This window comes from Paramormyrops kingsleyae, chromosome 10 (genome assembly GCF_048594095.1).
Source record: "Paramormyrops kingsleyae isolate MSU_618 chromosome 10, PKINGS_0.4, whole genome shotgun sequence".
In the NCBI taxonomy this organism is placed as follows: domain Eukaryota; kingdom Metazoa; phylum Chordata; class Actinopteri; order Osteoglossiformes; family Mormyridae; genus Paramormyrops; species Paramormyrops kingsleyae.
In genome coordinates, this window is record NC_132806.1 from 24819417 (window position 1) to 24842846 (window position 23430).

At 41.9% G+C, this 23430-nt stretch overlaps 3 long non-coding RNA genes across 4 annotated transcripts; 2 read left to right on the top strand and 1 right to left on the bottom strand.

Annotated features, from left to right (window-relative positions):
- The first annotated feature begins 1349 nt into the window (after positions 1-1349).
- LOC111855501 (uncharacterized) lies at positions 1350-5061 on the top strand. Of its 2 annotated transcripts, none has more exons than XR_002840907.2 (5): positions 1350-1647; positions 3383-3460; positions 3613-3701; positions 4373-4514; positions 4607-5061. It is a non-coding gene; the product is annotated as an uncharacterized lncRNA (long non-coding RNA). The 2 variants fall into 2 exon arrangements; XR_002840908.2 differs by having other exon boundaries at positions 4378-4514.
- A 4580-nt stretch (positions 5062-9641) lies between these two features.
- LOC140593325 (uncharacterized) lies at positions 9642-12504 on the top strand. The gene is made up of 3 exons (XR_011993612.1): positions 9642-10487; positions 10591-10658; positions 10754-12504. It is a non-coding gene; the product is annotated as an uncharacterized lncRNA (long non-coding RNA).
- A 7213-nt stretch (positions 12505-19717) lies between these two features.
- LOC140593326 (uncharacterized) lies at positions 19718-22732 on the bottom strand. The gene is made up of 2 exons (XR_011993613.1): positions 21565-22732; positions 19718-21469 (listed from the first exon to the last, which is right to left on the bottom strand). It is a non-coding gene; the product is annotated as an uncharacterized lncRNA (long non-coding RNA).
- Positions 22733-23430: the final 698 nt, after the last annotated feature.

Consider the following 23430-nt stretch of genomic DNA (forward strand, 5'->3'; position numbering starts at 1 on the left):
TTCGAACCAGCAATCTCCCTAGCCTCAGAGCCACATAGGGTTGGAGTACAAGCCAAACCCCCAGCTGTAGAAATGTGAGGTAACGGATCTTACCCATTGAGCTACCGGGCCATCCAACACAAATATTGGCATTCATTGTGTAACTCCTAGCCTTTTCAAAAGGAAATTATGTAATTTGAATGCTTGAGTGTCTTATTTAAATGCCACAGTGCATTACTAAGTGCCCCAACTCTATTATATGTGTAGCAATTATTGTTATTGTTTAATTAGACTTGTTGCCTGTTCATTGAAATTATTTTACACGGCCACAATCACACAAACAGGACCAATCACATTTTGAACGGCAGTTGTACTTTTCCCAGTGCTGCCTTCATAAGGTAAAGGTTACAAGTCTATCACAGGTCAATCAGGTGTCACAGACTGGTTTTTAGAATAGTTGCAACATTAATGATTTTGTCCAAAAATCTATTTTCTAGAATTTCTTCGTTAATTTAATGGGCAAATTGCAATAGTGAAATAAGTTAATGAGTAATAAAGCCGTAAAAGTTTGCTACTATATATTTCAGTAAAAGCAGACTGCAATCTATAGGGCCTAATCCATGAAAATGATTTAGGATTATTTATTAATTGATTATTTTGTGTTGTGTCTTCATTTACACTCCTGAATTCATAGTTTTTCACCAATGGCTAACAAACAGCGAAAACGGGTTGAAAGGCAGTGTGCTGAAATATTATTTAAAAAACAGCAGTCATACTTTCAGAAAGATTAACTCGCTACCCCGTAAAAAAGCCAAATGGCACGGCATGTTCTCTGGAATATGAGTAGCTGTACCTAGCTCTTAAAAATCCTGTGGAAAAAGTCGGTACCACCAGAGTCCACAGGTCCTGGAGGGTAATAACCAACCACTATTTAACTTCCCACAGCGTCACCACGGCGTATTTACAGCATTGACTTCACTGCCACCGTTTAAATATGCTGGCGGTATGAGCATTATTTAGGTACATTTCCAAAGGGCTTTCGGAAGTAAAAATTCTCTTCCCATGGTACGGTCCATAAAGTGATAAACTAATAAAGCCATGATTTTTGTTTTACTATGTGTTTACTCTCAGTGACCTGCCTGACAATCCGAAACACTCTATATACACTACACGCTACAATATATATACACACACACCACACACACACACACAGGTGATATACAGCACGCGACTTTCCATTAACAGGATTATTATGGGCTCCCATCTGGTGGTCGGTGAAGTAACTGCATCTTGGCAGGTTTGCAGAGCTGTCGAAGGGGGGCGCTATAAACACGTACGGTGAAATTAGCTAAAGCTTAAACGAGGGAAACGGCAGAAAGCCGGGAGGAAAGTTAGAATGACTTATTTCGATGCTTGTCAGGAAAATAAAAAGACTAGCTTGAACGATGGAAGGGAACTAGGATTCGCAATTCGAGGCCAGTTTATTTATCAAAAATGCTGAAGTGATGCCGTTTTGCACGGCGTCGATTGGATTTGAATGTACCCACTTTTATTTATAGTTTTGTATTTCCTCATTGGGTAATTTTATGATTCATGATCATAGAAAAATTGCACCTTGGGAAAAATCGCAGTTCCTGTGTTTTGAAGATTCTTGTGGAGGATTAAGAGGTAGGAAGGATGTAACACGTTATTACCTGATAGATAAATATCTGAGCGTCATCGCTTCGCTTGATCTCATATTAATTACTATCCGATTTATTTCAAAAGGTGCGTTTCAATACATTGTGTTTATTAAAATTGTACATTCTTATTGTATTTGAACGATAAAGAACAGAATTGGGCCGGTAAACAGTATTAAAATAAAACTTCCATGCCTGGGTGGGTATATGTTTAATGTTACGGACACCTGTTAAATGGGCTGAACAACTGAATATTGAAAAGAAACTTTGTAACGTACTGTTTAATTACATTGTATAAATATTGTTTCTTAGGGGCATTTTTATTTGCTTTTAGAATAATGCAGTTTTGATATGTCGGGATGCATCGTGAGTATTTCGGTAGAAATAAAGGATTCATCGTGCAGCGGCGGGGGCGGGGGGTAAGAGCTCACAGACTGTTACAATGGGACGGCTGCCACCAGCAATAACTTATCGTAGGCTTGATTTCTACAGTCACGAAATCCGTAAAAAAAAATACTAAAGCCAGTGTTGTTTTATTTCCAGTGGTTTTCAACAACAGCAACGACTGGACGCCGGAGTTAAACTGCAATACTGAGGTGTGGGCTGGTTGGCAGGGCAGCTTCACGCATCCTTAAATATATTCTAACGTTTATATCCTGATATATACATATATATTCTGTAAACTAGTAAGCTTACATTTAAAAGAGTGGCTTGACAGCCAGCCCACCCGTACGCCAGGAGTATTTACTGTACTAAGGAGGCTGCGCGTGTATTTAATATGTTTTAAGATTTGCAGGTCGCTAACACTCGACTTGTGGTTTGTTGAAGAACAAATCATGAAGTAATATACATCCCGCGTGAAATACATGGACCGTTATCATTGACTGATGATGAACAAACATGGGATCAGTACATAACTAACACTTAGCTTCTGGTTAATTAACACAGAGTGTACTGTTACATTATTTGCCCCCTCAAGTAAAGTGTTACGGTAGAATCCAACAAGTCTGTGAAGCTTGTATTTGGCCCTGCACGGAAATGCTCAGACCTGCTTTAGAAGAATATCCAGTCTAGTTAGAAATCTGCGTTATCTTCTGATTTATTGACTCGCCACATGTGTCCTAACTTCCCTCACAACTGCAGTGTTTTGGACCAACCTCACACAAACTAAATGTTGGGCTTCTTAAAACACCAGCAGGTATCCTTGAGAAACCTCAGAAGCCCCCTCAGATACCTCAGAGGGAGGGAGAGAGCTTCTGCGCGTAAGGCGGGGACTTCACATGTGAGATGGAGGCCCCAGAGGTGAAGAATCTTGCCTAGAGCAGCACATGGGCTTCGACCAGCATGCCCCCCACCATTTGAATATCTTGCACTTTGTTTCTGCTTGTAGATGCACAAGCAATTCTTTAATCACAGGAGTGTGTGTGTATGTTGTTGTAGATTTTCCTCCTGTTGCCAAACCAGTGCTCCCCCCAATAAGTGTGTGTTTTTGTATATTTCTCCAGATTATTGTTACTTAACCCAGTCCTCAGGGTCAGTCATAGACAGGAACACAGCAATCAGGAACACTGAATATCCCCCCCCCCCCCAACGATGGCCAATATGCGATAGGGAGCCAATATGTGGCCTGTCTGGGGGTCAGGCAGAGAAGCACTGCTTGGGATGAAGTAGCTACCCCTTTCCAGTGCTTATCGCAGTGTCATTCATCTTCTGCTTTTTGCCAGGCTTTATTGCTGCTTTGGCACAACAGCCACACGGACGTGGATCTGTAAACTCCAGGCTGGTCTGAATCCCTCCTGCAGGTAAAGGGTCCCTGTGGATGAAAGTATCATCCTAGCAAACAAAGGTCATCGTGAGATAAGCTCCCCCCCCCCCCCCCCCCCCCCAGGGCTCTGACAATTTCCTAATGAAGTTCTGAGCGTCTAGTGAGGACTGACTTCTCTCTCTGCTGCAGGGTCACATGGTGGAGATCTTCGAACCAGCCGCAAACTGTGAATGTCAGAGTGCTGCAGGATCACGGGGGTCCCCATCACGTCTATACAGGTGAACAACCTCCGCTTTGTTTTGCTACATGCACAGAGGCTTCTGGGTAATACATACAACATGGGCTTGCCAGTGATGTGCCCGTGCGTGAGGTGTAAAAGCAGGCAGACTCTCATCAAACACCCTAATGACTTCCTTCCTCAGTTCAGCATCAATGAGACCAGACACAATGGTATCACATTACACCCCCCGTCCATTTGTCCTTACATTCCCACAGTTCCCTGGGGCATCTTTGACAGATGGAGCCTGTTTCACTCTGCTGGAGCGGTGGGTGGGGGGGGGGATGATCAGACATGGCCTGTTTCTGCATCCTCAGTCCTCCCACCCAGCAGGGGGCACTATATAGTACCTGGTCCCCATCAGGGCAGATGGGACCCCCCCGGGGTTCAGATGGATGAGACGGTCCTGTCCACCTCCGGAGCCCCCTGCTCTCTCTGGGGCTGATTTGACATCTTGCTGCCTGCGGTGGCGAATCAGCTGCCACATACCAAAGATTTTTTTTTTTTTTTCTAGAGAAATGTTTGTGGTGGTTTCTGTTGGCCTAAGTGAACGCTAGCATCTGTAACTGAACTGTAACCTCACTGTATGGATTTTTATCACATCGGCTCTTCATTCCTTATCTGTTCTTCTTTTGCTTTCTGTCATGCGCTTGTCCTTCCTTCCTGCTGAAGCCCAGAAGCCCTCGTCCCCTGCCTGAGGCTGCGTTTTCCGCCGGTTAGTGCGATCACTCGCACGCTCCGGGTTTTCCCGTTAATGCTCTGGGCTTGGCGAGACGCCCGGGCGGCTGATCGCGGGTCCCAGAAGGGCTGCTGAGTGAGTAACGCTTCTGACACATCTTCACCCGGCGCCGTCGGCAAGCCAGCTAAGGTGTGACGCCCTGCGCGTGACTTTGTTTCCACACATAGGGGTTGGCGTGTTGCTGTGTGTGGATTCTGTGATGTGAGCACGCTCCTCATTTGGCGAGGTGCCGGTGAAGATGTCTAAGCTGCAGGCCCCCATGGGGAGAGATCTGGGTCAAAGGCCTTCACCAGCCGCACAGCCGAAGCAAACATCAGGACCTGGATCTTCTTCAACATGCTCACCATGTCCCTCTAATTAATTTGTAAATTTCTTCCATTTTTAAAAATTTGGAAATGCAAGTTTTTTTACTTCTGTTCTTTGCCCTAGTAAAGGGGAGACTACACTTCCCTACAAGGAATGTAGAAAAATAACACCCTGGAAAAGAGATCTCGGAATCTCAGTTATGCAGGAATATTACTGCATTCATTCGAACAACTGACCCCATTCAACAATTGTCCCTGGTCTCATCCTACCCGTTAGTGTAGATCTTGGAATACAATAAGTGTATTGTTTATTTATCTTTTTTTGTAAAATGTCTAATTTGAACAGTAACTCTGGCTATATCCAAAGAGTCATGCTTCTCTTGCTAGGATTCCAGAATGTTCCAAAACCTGGAGCAACGTGGAACTATTGTGCTGAAATACTATTTAGGTTTAAAAAACCTTTCAGGGGTGGTGTGGGGGTGCAGTGGTTAGCACTGTTGCCTCACACCTCTGAGATCTGGGTCTGAGTCTCTGCTTGGGTTCCATGTGTGTGGAGTTTGCATCTTCTCCCTGTGTTGTCATGGGGTTTACTCTGGGTTCTCTGCCCCGCCCCCCCACAGTCCAAAAACATTATGAGGCTGATTGTTTGTAGGTATACTTGAGTGAGTGAATGGTGTATGAGTGTGAAATGTGATTGGTTGGTGCCTCATCCTGGGATGTCTGCCTGCCATAAGCTCCAGACCCCCCACAACCTTGAACAGGATAAGCACTTATACAAAAATGGATGCATGGAAAAACCTTTTTACTGTGGATATCAGTAAATAAATGATTTTTTAAGTGAAAAATATAACTGGACCCTAAGTCTGAGTAAAAGGGGGCGCAATGTGTGAATGTGATTGAAGGTGGCTTCCTCGAAGCTCGCAGCTTCGTTAAGTTTTGAAAAGCTGAAAGCTTCATTGCTGTGTTTGAATGCCGCAGGTAGTATGCGGCTGCACTAGTGGGTGGATACGTAACGTACGCCACTGAAATCACCTAGCAGAACCGATGCTGGCTAAATGCAATAATTTGAGCAGAGCGACGGAGCGCTGATGGAGCGTCCTGGTGAATACTGGTTCGATTTCGTTGCTGTGGCCGTGGAATTACTGTGAAATTGGGGGAATGTCTTACAGGAGTTAAGGGGGTGAGTGATTATTCTGCATTTTTCACTTCTGGAAGGGAAGAAGGGAAGGAAGGTTGAGCGCCTCCAATGCCCTTCCACTCCGCTTTGAGGACCAACCAAACCCAACTTCTCCTCATCTTCTACCTAAGCTGCAGCAGGCCCTACAAGAAGGTCATTCATGGATATTGTAAATGATGTGGATCCAAGCAACTAGAGGAGGTGGGAAAAAGAGATCTGATTGGTTCTTCCTGCCTCCTCTAGTTGCTTGGACCCACCTCCTCTACAATCTGATTGGTTATCTCTCTGAACCAATAATTTTTTCTTCTGCCCTCAGAACTTTTTTGTGCTAGTAAAACTCCCATGACCAAAAAAAGGTTAGCCCCCCCCAAACGCAGCACTACAAGTTCTGGATCAGAGATGAACAATTTAAAATTTTCTTTAAATCACGGTGTGAGGATGACGCAGTATGTCCGCAGGTGGGCTGTGGAATTTGCATGTTCTTCCCATGGACCGCTGCTTTCCTTCAGGTACTGAAGTCCAAACACGAGCGGTTAGTCTAATTGGGGTCCCTGCATTACTCACTCTCTGTGAGTGTGCCTGCAGTGGATAAGTGGCTGGAGGATGATGGATGACAGTAGCAGTGTGACGTTGTATTGTATGCCAACAATGGCCCCAGGTACCCAGAGTGCTGGGCCACAGCCAGACCCACAGGCCCCTTGGTGATGTTTTGATCCCTGTCTGGTCTCTAGCTGCCTACAGCACTAGCTGATTCCTAACTAATGCCTGCTCATTAAATCCATAAGGGGTACAGTTCCTTCAGTTAAGCTCTGAAGATCTCAGTGCCAATCGTGGTCTTTGTACTGACATCAGTACCTTCTGCGATTCCTTTTTACTTCCTTCCTGTTTCTAGATTCCCAACCAGAAGTTCCACCCATGTTTACAGGGGTAGTGTGTGACTCTGTGGGTTAGGATGGTTGGCAGAATGTTTGTGTCTCTGTTGGCCCCCTGAGCAAAAGGCACATAAGCATGTAAACTGCCCAGAAAGCAGGACAACCCTGGGCATGTTGCGCCAAATGCACCACACTGCGCCTTGCAGGCAGAGCAAGACCTGTGGGCTTAGACCTGGTGGGTTGTGGTCACTATGGACAACGGGAGGGCAAATGAAGCTTTTCATGAACCATTTGCTGTATTTTCCGACCCCACTAGATGGTGCTCTTAGTCTGCTTTAGGGCATGCTCTGTTCCCCTTTTTTGATCAGAGAGCACCATCTAGTGGGGTCAAAAAATACAGCAAATGGTTCACGAAGCTTCATTTGCTGGCTGGGTGACACTAGCAAACATCCAAGATAGCCATGTCGGATCCAGCAGAGGACGACCTTGACAGGTAAAGTACTGCAACTGGGCATAGTTTCCTAATTCCTCTTATAGGTGGAAAGAGAGACATATCCGTAACATTTAGCAATCTGTATGCAGAGGGGCCTCAACCCTCCCCCTGGAATATCCAAACCTCCCCCAGTAAGTTGCCAATTGAATTACCTCAATAAAACCATGCCAAGGAATTTCAGGCCGCAAAATGAGGCACAATGCCACATGACTGGGAAAAACTGCCCAAGGACAATCAGGTGGTGATTTCCTTCGTGGTGATTTCTCGTTTGAGTCCAGAGACCAGAATGCAATGTTTTCTCTTGCTTGTTTGCATGGAGCTGGCTGACAGAAGGTCTACAATCACGTAAGGCTCCCTAGGGGGGCCAGGGGGAAGTTTTTTGGTGAACTTTCAAGGTGAAATGTTTGGTACAGATGTGAAAAATCACATTTGTTTAGCTATGACCCGGGGGTGTGGGGGGGGGGGGGACGTTTTTCATTACCTCCCATCCCGTCATCTGAAATCCACTCCCAGGAGCTCATCTTGAAAATATGAAAAGCGAGGCCCCACCGTGATTAGCTGACGAGTCACAGTGAGTCTGTTGCTGGTGTTTACTGAACTTAACCTGCTGCAGATCTGCAGCTCTGGTGATTACAGTCAGGCTCCCTGGGTTGTGTTGATTATATGTCGCCTCAATTGTTCTTTGTTCTGTACAGCTGAACATTCTTATGTTTAAATTGCTTTTCCAACTGAATGACATGCGATGACAGACATAATTTTGCTCTCATTATTTCTGCTTATTTCTTTTTGTGTTTAATTAATTATGTTTGACAATATCCATCTTCCTAACGCTTATCCTGGACTGGGTAATGGAGAGACTTGGAGCTTCTCCGTGGCCGCATGGGGCACTGGGCAGGGGGACACCCTGGATGGGATGCCAGTCCACAGTATACAGTACTAGCATTTGAGAAACAGCAGTGTCTCTCAAACAGGTCGTTGGGGACCCCCAGACTGTCCACATTTTTGCTCTCTCCCAGATGCCTGTCAGATAGTCCACATTTTTGCTCCCTCCCAGGTCCCTACTGGAAATGTGGCCTGTCTGGGGTTCCCCAGATGCACTTCCAATTTTAGGGTGCTGCAGGAGTGGAGGTTTTCAGCAGCAAGGCAAAGTGTGTGTGTGTGTGTGTGTGTGTGTATGTACAGGAGGAATAACCTGCTTCCACAGTGAGCAGTGTGCTGCCCTCTGCTGGTCCTTCAGTACAAAGTATTTTTTTGGGGGGGTGGGGGAGACTGTTGCTCTATGCATGGGGGGGGGGGGGGGTAGTAGTGTACACATTATGGTGTGTGTGCGTGTGTGTGCGTGTGTTACTTTTTAGCTTCTGGACACAATATAAACTTCAGTTTTATAAAAATCTGCAACTGCAGTAAAAAAAACTAAGAATGCCAAAAGTTTTGCATTTTGTTTGGTTACCTATGGTTAAGTTTAGGTTTGGTTACCTATGGTTAAGTTTAGGGCAGGGTAGGGGTTAAGGTTGTCATATTTGGGATTAGGGTTATGCTCATAAAAATGAATGGAGACTCCCCACAAAGATATAGATACCTAATCTGTGTGTGTGTGTGTGTGTGTGTATGAGAGAGAGGGGTGTGTGCATGTGTGTGTGAGGGGTGTGTGAGTGTGAGAGGCCTCAATCTATGGCAGCACTGTGACTCTGCGTGGCGCTGAGGTCGAGCACCACCCTGTCAGTCTGCTCCACCCACAGGGAGCTCCGCCATCTGAGGACAGTCAACAGGAGCGACACGGTGAGGATGCAATACATGATGGACTTTTCATAGTGTTTTGGCACATGACCTGTAACAATGTCAATCCCCCAACCTAAACAACTCCAGTGAGGACTATGATTGGACAGCAGACGCAAGGATCAACATTCAGCCCCTGAAATGTCCAATCAGGTAGAGCATCTCCTCTGAAACAGAAGAGAAGCCAATGGGAAGCAAGCACCATCTCTTCATGGCATCTTTGTTTGTTCTTGCTACAGAAGAACAGAGAGAGATAGAATACCGCTTATGTCAAAGTGACAGGTTGGGTCAAAGGTCACAAAGGTCAAATAAATCAAAAAGTGACAGGCGGTGGGTGCAAGCCGGGTGACGTCATGAGGTAGTGGGAGGGGGGGTTTTTTTTTTGGCTGTGAGCCAGTTGAGCGTTGGGATAGGGGTTTATTTGTATATAGTTTATTTATTTATTATAATTTAATTATGTATTATTATTTAATTATTTATTATTTAATTATTTATTATTATGTAATTATTATTATTTTATATTGAGTAGAGTGCTTATGAGTGTGGTGTTTTGTCTGCATCCAGCGGGTGCCGAGCAGGGGGGACTGAGCAGGGGGGTTGGTGCGTTAAGGTCCCAAACACTGGGTCTGAGTGGGGGTGGGTTACCTGATGGAGTGTGAGCGTACGCTGTACCACCGTGGTAAGGTCCGTGGCTTTGGAGAATCTGTAGAAAAGGGCTCTGAGAGAGCGATGCTGTGTCTGTTGCGGTACCGTGGTAAGGTCCCATGGCTTTGGATAATCCGCAAAGGACTCGGAGAGAGCGATGCCGGAGAGCTGAGAGTTGTGCTGCGCGAGACTGAAAGAAATCCTGTGAGAATGACCAAGTTGGAGCTAAGAATGAGAGGAGGAGCTGGGTCTGACGTCCAGTAAAAAAACGCTTAGCAGTAGTTTGACCGTCTGTGTGTGTATGTGTGTGTGTGTGTGAAAGCCGACACCCCCCTGCAGCAGTAGCAGTTTGGCCTTGTGTTTTTCCTCATGCAACCTATGTACATCCCGATAGGTCAAATCCCGGTCAAACTGTAATTTGGGGCACAGATCAAGTTTGACACTTTGTATTTCAGTAAATTTTGTTAAAAGTTTTGTCTTTTCCCCCCGACTCCCCGCCACACATCAAGTTTGACATTTTGTATTTCAGTAAATTTTGTCTTTTCCCCCCGACTCCCCCCATACCGTCTGCGCAGTTAAAATGTACATCGAAATAGACATCAGATAAAACTTGACAGGACGTATATTTCTCCTTAAAGAATCCTAAAAAGTAAGCAACCCCAGAAATTTTTAGTATGCCGAGAAGGGTTTCACTCCTTTGGTAGACACAAGTACCCCACACCCCGTATCATCAAGGCATTGCCCTACTGGAAAGAGAAAACTACATGGGACCTGCATAGAGTAAGTATATTATTTCTTTTACGCGTGTTTTATGATATTTTACGCGTGTTTTATGATAAACACAATACAATAAAATAACTTAAAATAATTATTTTATTTTTAGAGATTCAGCTATTTTGGGTTTGTTTTTTTTTCTCTACGGGAGACACTGCGGATAGAAAACTCCATATAGTGAGTATATTATTTCTTTTATACATATGATAAACGCTATACATTAAAAATAACTTATTCTAATAATAGGTATTCTCTATTATTTTATGTACAAGAGAGACGGCACGGACCGGTCAAGAGAAAATCTACGCAAGACCTGAATCAGCAGGTATGGATGGAGCAACACCCCCCCTCCTATACCTGAAGCGCTATTAAATGAAATAGACAACATCAACAACGCTAATAATGATGAAAATGATGCGGTTTACTTTGCTCAACACGACTCGCCACCCGCAGCGTCTGGTGAAGCGACGGCCCAAGAGCCCTGTTTGCTACCATCCTTAGAGACATTATTAATAACCTTCCGGTGCTGATAGGGTCGGCACCGACCCATTTTTAAGTTTAACATGCATAAAAGCACCACATATATTTGTGCATACTCTTAAAACAAAAGGCTCCATATTGAACCTTTTAGCTTGGTACATATATGACACTCCTTGGACATTCTCAATTAAAAGAAATGGCACCTTTTTGAAGGCAATGGTTATATTTCCTCTGGTTAGAACCCCTATAGTTCTATATAGCACACCCAAGAACCTTTTTTTTCGAAATATATACTGCATCAAAGTTTTTTGACTTTGTCAGGAATCTCTATTTAAACTAAATAAATTAAAACAAAATCAAGGTAAGGCATCCCCACACATGTAAGGTAAGATAAGACCAGTTCAGTTTATTTATATAATTCTCTAGAGGTTTATTTTATCATTATTTTTTATTGAAAACGAGAGGAATGCTGTCAAAAGAAAGGTCCAGAAAGCCACACCAAAAATATTAAAACCAATCTTTTCATGGATAAGGAAGCCTAACAAGGTAACCAAGAAGTAAGAAACAAATTGGATGATAAATAATTGTTTTGAGGGTATCTTATGGCTGATGTACTGTAAGACACGTGCTGCTTGACACCGACCCGTCTAACATAAGAGACAGGAACAGAAAGCTAACATAGGCCGAAGGTTAAGCGTGTTAAATGAAAGGCAGCGGGATAATTCCCCATAATGCCGCACTATAACAAAATCAAACGCGACGTGAAAACGTTTAATAGACCTCAATAAAAATGTCAGGGACGTCTACGACAAACGCAGATTGTTGCCTAGTGGGGAAACTGCCTTTTGGATACCGAAATGTAAAACTAGCAGCATCGCAAAAAGGGTGTTGTAAGTCTTTAAAAATATTTCATCGAATGAATTTGTTAGTGTAACATGAAAGTGTTTCAAAGATGTACAGATGTTTTAAAATGTAATATGAAAGTTTTTCAAAGTAAGATGTACAGATGTTTTAAAATGTAACATGAAAGTTTTTCAAAGTAAGATGTACAGATGTTTTAAAATGTAACATGAAAGTTTTTCAAAGTAAGATGTACAGATGTTTTAAAAAATGTAACATGAAAGTTTTTCAAAGTAAGATGTACAGATGCTTTAAAAATGTTCGGGTGTTTTATTTTCTAGACGCGTTGTACAAAAACGGTTTGTTATGTGTACGCAGCGCAAGCATGTTTGTACAAAGTTTTATGCATTCATTTTGCGAATCAGTTTTGAAATCTAATATGAACGTGGCTTTTATTTTACAAAAACAAAGTTGCAAAAAATTTGTAGGCTCTTTATCAAAGCAGATTTTGTTAATATAACATGAAGTTTTTTTTTATTATTTTCAAAGTTGCACAAGGGTTTTAAAATGTAACATGTACACGTGTGTTTTATTTTTCAAACTTGTACAAAAACGTGTGTGTACATTTATCAAATGAGTTTTAAAATGCAACATGTACAGGTATTTTATTATTCAAAATAAAAGTTGTACATACATTTTGTTATATGTATGCAGCACGGTCATGTTTTTAAAATGTGCTAATATTTGCGGGATGGTGGGAATAAAGCGTATTTAAAAGGGGTACCTCTCGTGGAATCTACCAATCTTTAGCAGCTTTTGAACCCTGAGCCACACGGGGACTGGGGTTTTTAACCGTGAGACTCGACACCTAGCTACGCATTAGATCCTACTTCAGCAATGGTCCCCATGTACCCAGTGTAGGGTCAGGTCCATCGCAAGAGAATGTCTCCGCCGTGAAAGAACGATCCACCAGCATTTTGTGTATCAACGAATCTGTAATCATTCTTTCCATTCATTATATGCTGAGTTTTCCAAAATTGTTTTTTAGCTGAAGCATCAAAAGCTGTAACTTCGAGTGCACCTGGTTTAATAGCATTTTATTTATAACAGTAGGAGCTTGTAAACTGCATTTAGCGGTCGCATGAAAACACATTAAAAACTTTAAAGAATAAAGCTTTAGTTATTTTTAATAAAGACGGCTTTCTAGTAAATGGTTTTCCTACAAGGTGACCCCGCGGCCTATACTTAAGACATCCGGGCGCCTGATTTGAGATGTTTACTGAGGACGGTATGTTAAGTTAACAGTGGTGACTGAGCTGCACCGTGTTTGACTCTTAATGAAACTTAGACCTAATTCAACAGAACCAGTCGTCATCCACTTTGCAGTGAGATTTCTGTGCGAAATGTGAACAAAGATTCATTTTCTTACTTTACCACTTATCGGATAACAAGGGAAATGGCAGCGGCAATAACCTACACAGTTATTTGTTCCTTCCATATGTATATATATAGCACCGCAGAACGTTTTGCACTTTTTTGCACTATTTGTTTATTGTTTGTTGTGTGTTCTACATGCATGTTTGCACTGGAGGATCTGCTTTTTATTCTCATTGTACATGAGTATAGTGACAATAAAAAGGCATTTCATTCATTCATAATATGTCGGACACAATGGCTCTGAGCACCAGGGAGTCCGCCGTGAGGCGCACGAGCTGCTAGCTGATGTAATGCTGCGAACGGTCGGGGCTCTGACATTCTTAAGGTGCGGCTATCTATCCCCGAGACACTTTAGCCAGGAGCGTGTATATTTGCGCTTATTAATGCTGCAGTGTCAGGGTTTTGCTGACTCTTATAGGAAGCTGGCTAGCAATAACATTTTTAGCTGGTCTTTTTCATTTAGTACATACACGGTTTAGAAGAAAACCTAATCACCATTAAAAAAAATAAATAAATAAACGTACAAAACTATTGAAATCCCCCAGAAGCATGTGCATATTTTTCTGGTTTGCATGTTGTGTGTGTGTGTGTGTGTGTGTGTGTGTGTGTGTGTGGTTACCTAAGCACAGTCGGCCTAGTGTTTGATAGGTGATGGAGAAGCGTACGGTCGTGGGGACAATAAACTACATGCGCCTATGCCAACATGTGTTTAAGTATAGCGACAAACATGGACGCTTTCTTTAACGTAAAACAGTTAAAGGCTCATACGGTTTTGTTTACATTTTTATTTTTTTAATTTCAAGTAGCCTCTAATCACCTTACATTAGTTCTGATTTACTGTAGTCACCAATCAGAGTATTTTAAAACAATGGCACTGAAATGTCACCACATGTTAAAGCTAACAAAGTAACATGATTATATCAGCGGAACAAACCAGTCGCCGGTACGTATAGACAGATCATGTGTTGCTCAACAATCGACAGCATTTTGAAATCTATTTGTATTTAGACAAATATATTGGGAATAAAGCGTTGTGTTTTAAAAGGCAGACATTGAGGTCGAATTTAAATTGGTCACAATTGTATTGTTTTCCGCAGCTAGAAGTGTCGGCTGAGGTTGATTTTAATTGGCATGTCAGTTTAGGATTCTTGCAGTAGAAGTTATGTAGTGAATTGCGGTACTCTGAAATTAAGTGATATGTGTATTAGAATCGTGAAGCGTCATCTTCCTTTGTTTTAGGTTCACCCCGGGCATTTTATGAATTGTAATGTAATATCAGACAGTGTGTGATGAATTTCTGAAGGCCTGTTATAGGCCTATATGACAATTTCGTGGAAACGTCTCATGGAAAAATGTAGTTGCAGTTTGTCAGGACTAAAGACTGGCTAATGTGACATGGTGAACAAGTCCTGTGGTTAAAGAATGCCGGCCTGTTGCTTAAAACATTGTGTTGTATGCCGAATGTTTCTTGCCCATAGACTACATGTTGCTATACTGTTCCTTTATAATATTCAACTATTATTTTTTAAATCATTTAATGAAATAGGTAAATACCTCATCATTGATGACTATGGTCCACCTGAGTGACAAGTAACCCGTCCTGGACAGAGGTTTCTTCAAGGCCTGTTGTGGGAACCCCATGGTGTAGGATTAAGAGAAAGAATACAGGGAGTGGTACAAATGAGCAGTTGTCCTGCCCCCTTTTACTCATTTTGGATGCTTAAATTACTAAATTGTGATTTTAATGCTCATCTGTATGATTCTATGGTCTGAGCGAGTCTCCAGTACTACATGAATGGTAAACTTAAAAACTCTACTTCTCTTAGCTTAATGATATTTTCTTTTACTGTGTACGATTGGTAGAAATGAAAATCGTGATTTGTCTCTCAGCTTGTGTGTGTGTGTGTGTGTGTGTCTGTGTGTGTGCGTGCGGTGTGTCAACAATGGCAATTATTCACTAAATTCTAAACAAACCCACATATAAAACCCCCTCCCCACCCACCCCAGACACCTATAAAACACAGCATTCTTGCTCTCACCCCCCACTCATTTTGTGAAAAAGCATGTCTGTTGCCAAGACTACAGCTCGTGTCTTGAGTCGTACATACTATGACCCCAGCCACCCGGGGTCATACGGAGGGGCCTCCAGACTGCAGAGAGCCGTGCAGGAAGATACGGGGGAAAAAAGTGGCTACTGATGACATCAGAGAGTGGCTGTCTATGCAAGACAGTTATACTTTACATAAGCCGGCTAAAAAGAATTTCCCCAGGAGCAGAGTGTTTAATACCGAGAGCCATGTATCAGCGGCAGGCCGGTTTATGCGACATGCAAGGGCTGGCGATGTACAACTACCCCATTATGTCACCCTTAAGCAGGCAACATGTGTACCACCCTGTATAATCTATCTACGCCACCAAATGACCCAGGGTTTTGATGGCGTAAAATAAACACGGTCAAGTACTTGTTAGCAATAACGACACAATGTTTTCATGACTCAACTCATTTTATTTAGAAAGCATATAAAAATGAGCAGCCAATCACATTTTGACAGACGTTTACACACCAGCCATAGGGTGCTCGCATGTGTACAAATTGCAGAAATCATTAAACGCCTCATCTACAGCATACTCACAATCACCGTCTTCAGCGAAGCGTTTCAGCTCGCGCAATTTGGCCCGTACATTAATTTGGCCTTTAAGTTCAGAAACTAACACATCGATTGATGCATGTATTTTTACAGGAGCGGTATGAGGGTGAAACATGGCCACCGCCTTTGTGATAATATGTTTAAGCCGTGGCCTATACAGCTTTTTGAACAGCTTTTCAAAATTGTTAAAGAAATAAAACGGTACAGGTTCATAGCGACACGTGTGCTGAAGCAGGCTAGGGTGTTTCACAGTACAGCCGATACAGGTCGCCTTCAAGTCATCTTCGATTAGCCGATCCAGAATAAAGGCAAGTGACCCTTTGATTATCTTCATGGCAGCTACGGTGATGCCGCCACACCCAGAATCTCCAGATAATGATGGAGCCGCAAAACGATCGCGGAAATCATCCAACATCGATGCAGTAACCCGCGATGTATCCATTAGGGCAGAGTCCGCACGCGGAGGTTGTGACTGGAACAGAACCCCATACGGGCACCATGATGCGGCCTGCCGCGGAGTGTATTGAGGAAGCTCTGGTGGCGTTGTATCCATTCGCTGTCCAAAAGTATAGAGGGTCATGGATGGGGATCGCTGGGGGTTAAGTTGAGGAGAAGACTTGTTGTGCTGTATCGACCCAAAAGTAAATTCAGACATGTCCTCCAGGAAAAGGGCTGGTGTCTGGGGAGGTTGGGGAGGGGGTTTTATATGTGGGTTTGCCGTAAGGAGATACTTTAACCCGTCGTTGTACATCGCCAGCCCTTGCATGTCGCATAAACCGGCCTGCCGCTGATACATGGCTCTCGGTATTAAACACTCTGCTCCTGGGGAAATTCTTTTTAGCCGGCTTATGTAAAGTATAACTGTCTTGCATAGACAGCCACTCTCTGATGTCATCAGTAGCCACTTTTTTCCCCCGTATCTTCCTGCACGGCTCTCTGCAGTCTGGAGGCCCCTCCGTATGACCCCGGGTGGCTGGGGTCATAGTATGTACGACTCAAGACACGAGCTGTAGTCTTGGCAACAGACATGCTTTTTCACAAAATGAGTGGGGGGTGAGAGCAAGAATGCTGTGTTTTATAGGTGTCTGGGGTGGGTGGGGAGGGGGTTTTATATGTGGGTTTGTTTAGAATTTAGTGAATAATTGCCATTGTTGACACACCGCACGCACACACACAGACACACACACACACACACACACAAGCTGAGAGACAAATCACGATTTTCATTTCTACCAATCGTACACAGTAAAAGAAAATATCATTAAGCTAAGAGAAGTAGAGTTTTTAAGTTTACCATTCATGTAGTACTGGAGACTCGCTCAGACCATAGAATCATACAGATGAGCATTAAAATCACAATTTAGTAATTTAAGCATCCAAAATGAGTAAAAGGGGGCAGGACAACTGCTCATTTGTACCACTCCCTGTATTCTTTCTCTTAATCCTACACCATGGGGTTCCCACAACAGGCCTTGAAGAAACCTCTGTCCAGGACGGGTTACTTGTCACTCAGGTGGACCATAGTCATCAATGATGAGGTATTTACCTATTTCATTAAATGATTTAAAAAATAATAGTTGAATATTATAAAGGAACAGTATAGCAACATGTAGTCTATGGGCAAGAAACATTCGGCATACAACACAATGTTTTAAGCAACAGGCCGGCATTCTTTAACCACAGGACTTGTTCACCATGTCACATTAGCCAGTCTTTAGTCCTGACAAACTGCAACTACATTTTTCCATGAGACGTTTCCACGAAATTGTCATATAGGCCTATAACAGGCCTTCAGAAATTCATCACACACTGTCTGATATTACATTACAATTCATAAAATGCCCGGGGTGAACCTAAAACAAAGGAAGATGACGCTTCACGATTCTAATACACATATCACTTAATTTCAGAGTACCGCAATTCACTACATAACTTCTACTGCAAGAATCCTAAACTGACATGCCAATTAAAATCAACCTCAGCCGACACTTCTAGCTGCGGAAAACAATACAATTGTGACCAATTTAAATTCGACCTCAATGTCTGCCTTTTAAAACACAACGCTTTATTCCCAATATATTTGTCTAAATACAAATAGATTTCAAAATGCTGTCGATTGTTGAGCAACACATGATCTGTCTATACGTACCGGCGACTGGTTTGTTCCGCTGATATAATCATGTTACTTTGTTAGCTTTAACATGTGGTGACATTTCAGTGCCATTGTTTTAAAATACTCTGATTGGTGACTACAGTAAATCAGAACTAATGTAAGGTGATTAGAGGCTACTTGAAATTAAAAAAATAAAAATGTAAACAAAACCGTATGAGCCTTTAACTGTTTTACGTTAAAGAAAGCGTCCATGTTTGTCGCTATACTTAAACACATGTTGGCATAGGCGCATGTAGTTTATTGTCCCCACGACCGTACGCTTCTCCATCACCTATCAAACACTAGGCCGACTGTGCTTAGGTAACCACACACACACACACACACACACACACACACACACACACACAACATGCAAACCAGAAAAATATGCACATGCTTCTGGGGGATTTCAATAGTTTTGTACGTTTATTTATTTATTTTTTTTAATGGTGATTAGGTTTTCTTCTAAACCGTGTATGTACTAAATGAAAAAGACCAGCTAAAAATGTTATTGCTAGCCAGCTTCCTATAAGAGTCAGCAAAACCCTGACACTGCAGCATTAATAAGCGCAAATATACACGCTCCTGGCTAAAGTGTCTCGGGGATAGATAGCCGCACCTTAAGAATGTCAGAGCCCCGACCGTTCGCAGCATTACATCAGCTAGCAGCTCGTGCGCCTCACGGCGGACTCCCTGGTGCTCAGAGCCATTGTGTCCGACATATTATGAATGAATGAAATGCCTTTTTATTGTCACTATACTCATGTACAATGAGAATAAAAAGCAGATCCTCCAGTGCAAACATGCATGTAGAACACACAACAAACAATAAACAAATAGTGCAAAAAAGTGCAAAACGTTCTGCGGTGCTATATATATACATATGGAAGGAACAAATAACTGTGTAGGTTATTGCCGCTGCCATTTCCCTTGTTATCCGATAAGTGGTAAAGTAAGAAAATGAATCTTTGTTCACATTTCGCACAGAAATCTCACTGCAAAGTGGATGACGACTGGTTCTGTTGAATTAGGTCTAAGTTTCATTAAGAGTCAAACACGGTGCAGCTCAGTCACCACTGTTAACTTAACATACCGTCCTCAGTAAACATCTCAAATCAGGCGCCCGGATGTCTTAAGTATAGGCCGCGGGGTCACCTTGTAGGAAAACCATTTACTAGAAAGCCGTCTTTATTAAAAATAACTAAAGCTTTATTCTTTAAAGTTTTTAATGTGTTTTCATGCGACCGCTAAATGCAGTTTACAAGCTCCTACTGTTATAAATAAAATGCTATTAAACCAGGTGCACTCGAAGTTACAGCTTTTGATGCTTCAGCTAAAAAACAATTTTGGAAAACTCAGCATATAATGAATGGAAAGAATGATTACAGATTCGTTGATACACAAAATGCTGGTGGATCGTTCTTTCACGGCGGAGACATTCTCTTGCGATGGACCTGACCCTACACTGGGTACATGGGGACCATTGCTGAAGTAAGGATCTAATGCGTAGCTAGGTGTCGAGTCTCACGGTTAAAAACCCCAGTCCCCGTGTGGCTCAGGGTTCAAAAGCTGCTAAAGATTGGTAGATTCCACGAGAGGTACCCCTTTTAAATACGCTTTATTCCCACCATCCCGCAAATATTAGCACATTTTAAAAACATGACCGTGCTGCATACATATAACAAAATGTATGTACAACTTTTATTTTGAATAATAAAATACCTGTACATGTTGCATTTTAAAACTCATTTGATAAATGTACACACACGTTTTTGTACAAGTTTGAAAAATAAAACACACGTGTACATGTTACATTTTAAAACCCTTGTGCAACTTTGAAAATAATAAAAAAAAACTTCATGTTATATTAACAAAATCTGCTTTGATAAAGAGCCTACAAATTTTTTGCAACTTTGTTTTTGTAAAATAAAAGCCACGTTCATATTAGATTTCAAAACTGATTCGCAAAATGAATGCATAAAACTTTGTACAAACATGCTTGCGCTGCGTACACATAACAAACCGTTTTTGTACAACGCGTCTAGAAAATAAAACACCCGAACATTTTTAAAGCATCTGTACATCTTACTTTGAAAAACTTTCATGTTACATTTTTTAAAACATCTGTACATCTTACTTTGAAAAACTTTCATGTTACATTTTAAAACATCTGTACATCTTACTTTGAAAAACTTTCATGTTACATTTTAAAACATCTGTACATCTTACTTTGAAAAACTTTCATATTACATTTTAAAACATCTGTACATCTTTGAAACACTTTCATGTTACACTAACAAATTCATTCGATGAAATATTTTTAAAGACTTACAACACCCTTTTTGCGATGCTGCTAGTTTTACATTTCGGTATCCAAAAGGCAGTTTCCCCACTAGGCAACAATCTGCGTTTGTCGTAGACGTCCCTGACATTTTTATTGAGGTCTATTAAACGTTTTCACGTCGCGTTTGATTTTGTTATAGTGCGGCATTATGGGGAATTATCCCGCTGCCTTTCATTTAACACGCTTAACCTTCGGCCTATGTTAGCTTTCTGTTCCTGTCTCTTATGTTAGACGGGTCGGTGTCAAGCAGCACGTGTCTTACAGTACATCAGCCATAAGATACCCTCAAAACAATTATTTATCATCCAATTTGTTTCTTACTTCTTGGTTACCTTGTTAGGCTTCCTTATCCATGAAAAGATTGGTTTTAATATTTTTGGTGTGGCTTTCTGGACCTTTCTTTTGACAGCATTCCTCTCGTTTTCAATAAAAAATAATGATAAAATAAACCTCTAGAGAATTATATAAATAAACTGAACTGGTCTTATCTTACCTTACATGTGTGGGGATGCCTTACCTTGATTTTGTTTTAATTTATTTAGTTTAAATAGAGATTCCTGACAAAGTCAAAAAACTTTGATGCAGTATATATTTCGAAAAAAAAGGTTCTTGGGTGTGCTATATAGAACTATAGGGGTTCTAACCAGAGGAAATATAACCATTGCCTTCAAAAAGGTGCCATTTCTTTTAATTGAGAATGTCCAAGGAGTGTCATATATGTACCAAGCTAAAAGGTTCAATATGGAGCCTTTTGTTTTAAGAGTATGCACAAATATATGTGGTGCTTTTATGCATGTTAAACTTAAAAATGGGTCGGTGCCGACCCTATCAGCACCGGAAGGTTATTAATAATGTCTCTAAGGATGGTAGCAAACAGGGCTCTTGGGCCGTCGCTTCACCAGACGCTGCGGGTGGCGAGTCGTGTTGAGCAAAGTAAACCGCATCATTTTCATCATTATTAGCGTTGTTGATGTTGTCTATTTCATTTAATAGCGCTTCAGGTATAGGAGGGGGGGGTGTTGCTCCATCCATACCTGCTGATTCAGGTCTTGCGTAGATTTTCTCTTGACCGGTCCGTGCCGTCTCTCTTGTACATAAAATAATAGAGAATACCTATTATTAGAATAAGTTATTTTTAATGTATAGCGTTTATCATATGTATAAAAGAAATAATATACTCACTATATGGAGTTTTCTATCCGCAGTGTCTCCCGTAGAGAAAAAAAAACAAACCCAAAATAGCTGAATCTCTAAAAATAAAATAATTATTTTAAGTTATTTTATTGTATTGTGTTTATCATAAAACACGCGTAAAATATCATAAAACACGCGTAAAAGAAATAATATACTTACTCTATGCAGGTCCCATGTAGTTTTCTCTTTCCAGTAGGGCAATGCCTTGATGATACGGGGTGTGGGGTACTTGTGTCTCTTTACCAAAGGAGGGGGACCCTTCTCAAGGTAATAAAAATTTCACCGGTTGCTTACTTTTTAGGATTCTTTAAGGAGAAATATACGTCCTGTCAAGTTTTATCTGTTGTCTATTTCGATGTACGTTTTAACTGCGCAGACGGTATGGGGGGGGAGTCGGGGGGAAAAGACAAAATTTACTGAAATACAAAATGTCAAACTTGATGTGTGGCGGGGAGTCGGGGGGGAAAAGACAAAACTTTAACAAAATTTACTGAAATACAAAGTGTCAAACTTGATCTGTGCCCCAAATTACAGTTTGACCGGGATTTGACCTATCGGGATGTACATAGGTTGCATGAGGAAAAACACAAGGCCAAACTGCTACTGCTGCAGGGGGGTGTCGGCTTTCACACACACACACACACACACCCAAACTACTGCTAAGTGTTTTTTACTGGACGTCAGACCCAGCTCCTCCTCTCATTCTTAGCTCCAACTTGGTCATTCTCACAGGATTTCTTTCAGTCTCGCGCAGCACAACTCTCAGCTCTCCGGCATCGCTCTCTCCGAGTCCTTTGCGGATTATCCAAAGCCATGGGACCTTACCACGGTACCGCAACAGACACAGCATCGCTCTCTCAGAGCCCTTTTCTACAGATTCTCCAAAGCCACGGACCTTACCACGGTGGTACAGCGTACGCTCACACTCCATCAGGTAACCCACCCCCACTCAGACCCAGTGTTTGGGACCTTAACGCACCAACCCCCCTGCTCAGTCCCCCCTGCTCGGCACCCGGTGGATGCAGACAAAACACCACACTCATAAGCACTCTCCTAAAAATTAAAATAATAATAATTACATTATAATAAATAATTAAATAATAATACATAATTAAATTATAATAAATAAATAAACTATATACAAATAAACCCCTATCCCAACGCTCAACTGGCTCACAGCCAAAAAAAAAAGCCCCCCCTCCCACTACCTCATGACGTCACCCAGCTTGCAGCCCCCGCCTGTCACTTTTTGATTTATTTGACCTTTGTGACCTTTGACCCAACCTGTCACTTTGACATAAGCGGTATTCTATCTCTCTTTTTTGATTTATTTGACCTTTGTGACCTTTGACCCAACCTGTCACTTTGACATAAGCGGTATTCTATCTCTCTCTGTCAAGTTATAATGAAATCGTCATTTTGTGTTAGTTTGTCATGATTTCTTCACGAAAACACGTTTTCCTATAATGGTAGGTCGAACTCTTGTAGGGGAAGCGCAGGTTTCATGAAAACAACTCATAATGTCAAGTTATAATGAAATCGTCATTTTGTGTTAGTTTGTCATGATTTCTTCACGAAAACACGTTTTCCTATAATGGTAGGTCGAACTCTTGTAGGGGAAGCGCAGGTTTCATGAAAACAACTCAGAATGTCAAGTTATAATGAAATCTTCATTTTGTGTTAGTTTGTCATGATTTCTTCACGAAAACACGTTTTCCTATAATGGTAGGTCGAACTCTTGTAGGGGAAGCGCAGGTTTCATGAAAACAACTCAGAATGTCAAGTTATAATGAAATCTTCATTTTGTGTTAGTTTGTCATGATTTCTTCACGAAAACACGTTTTCCTATAATGG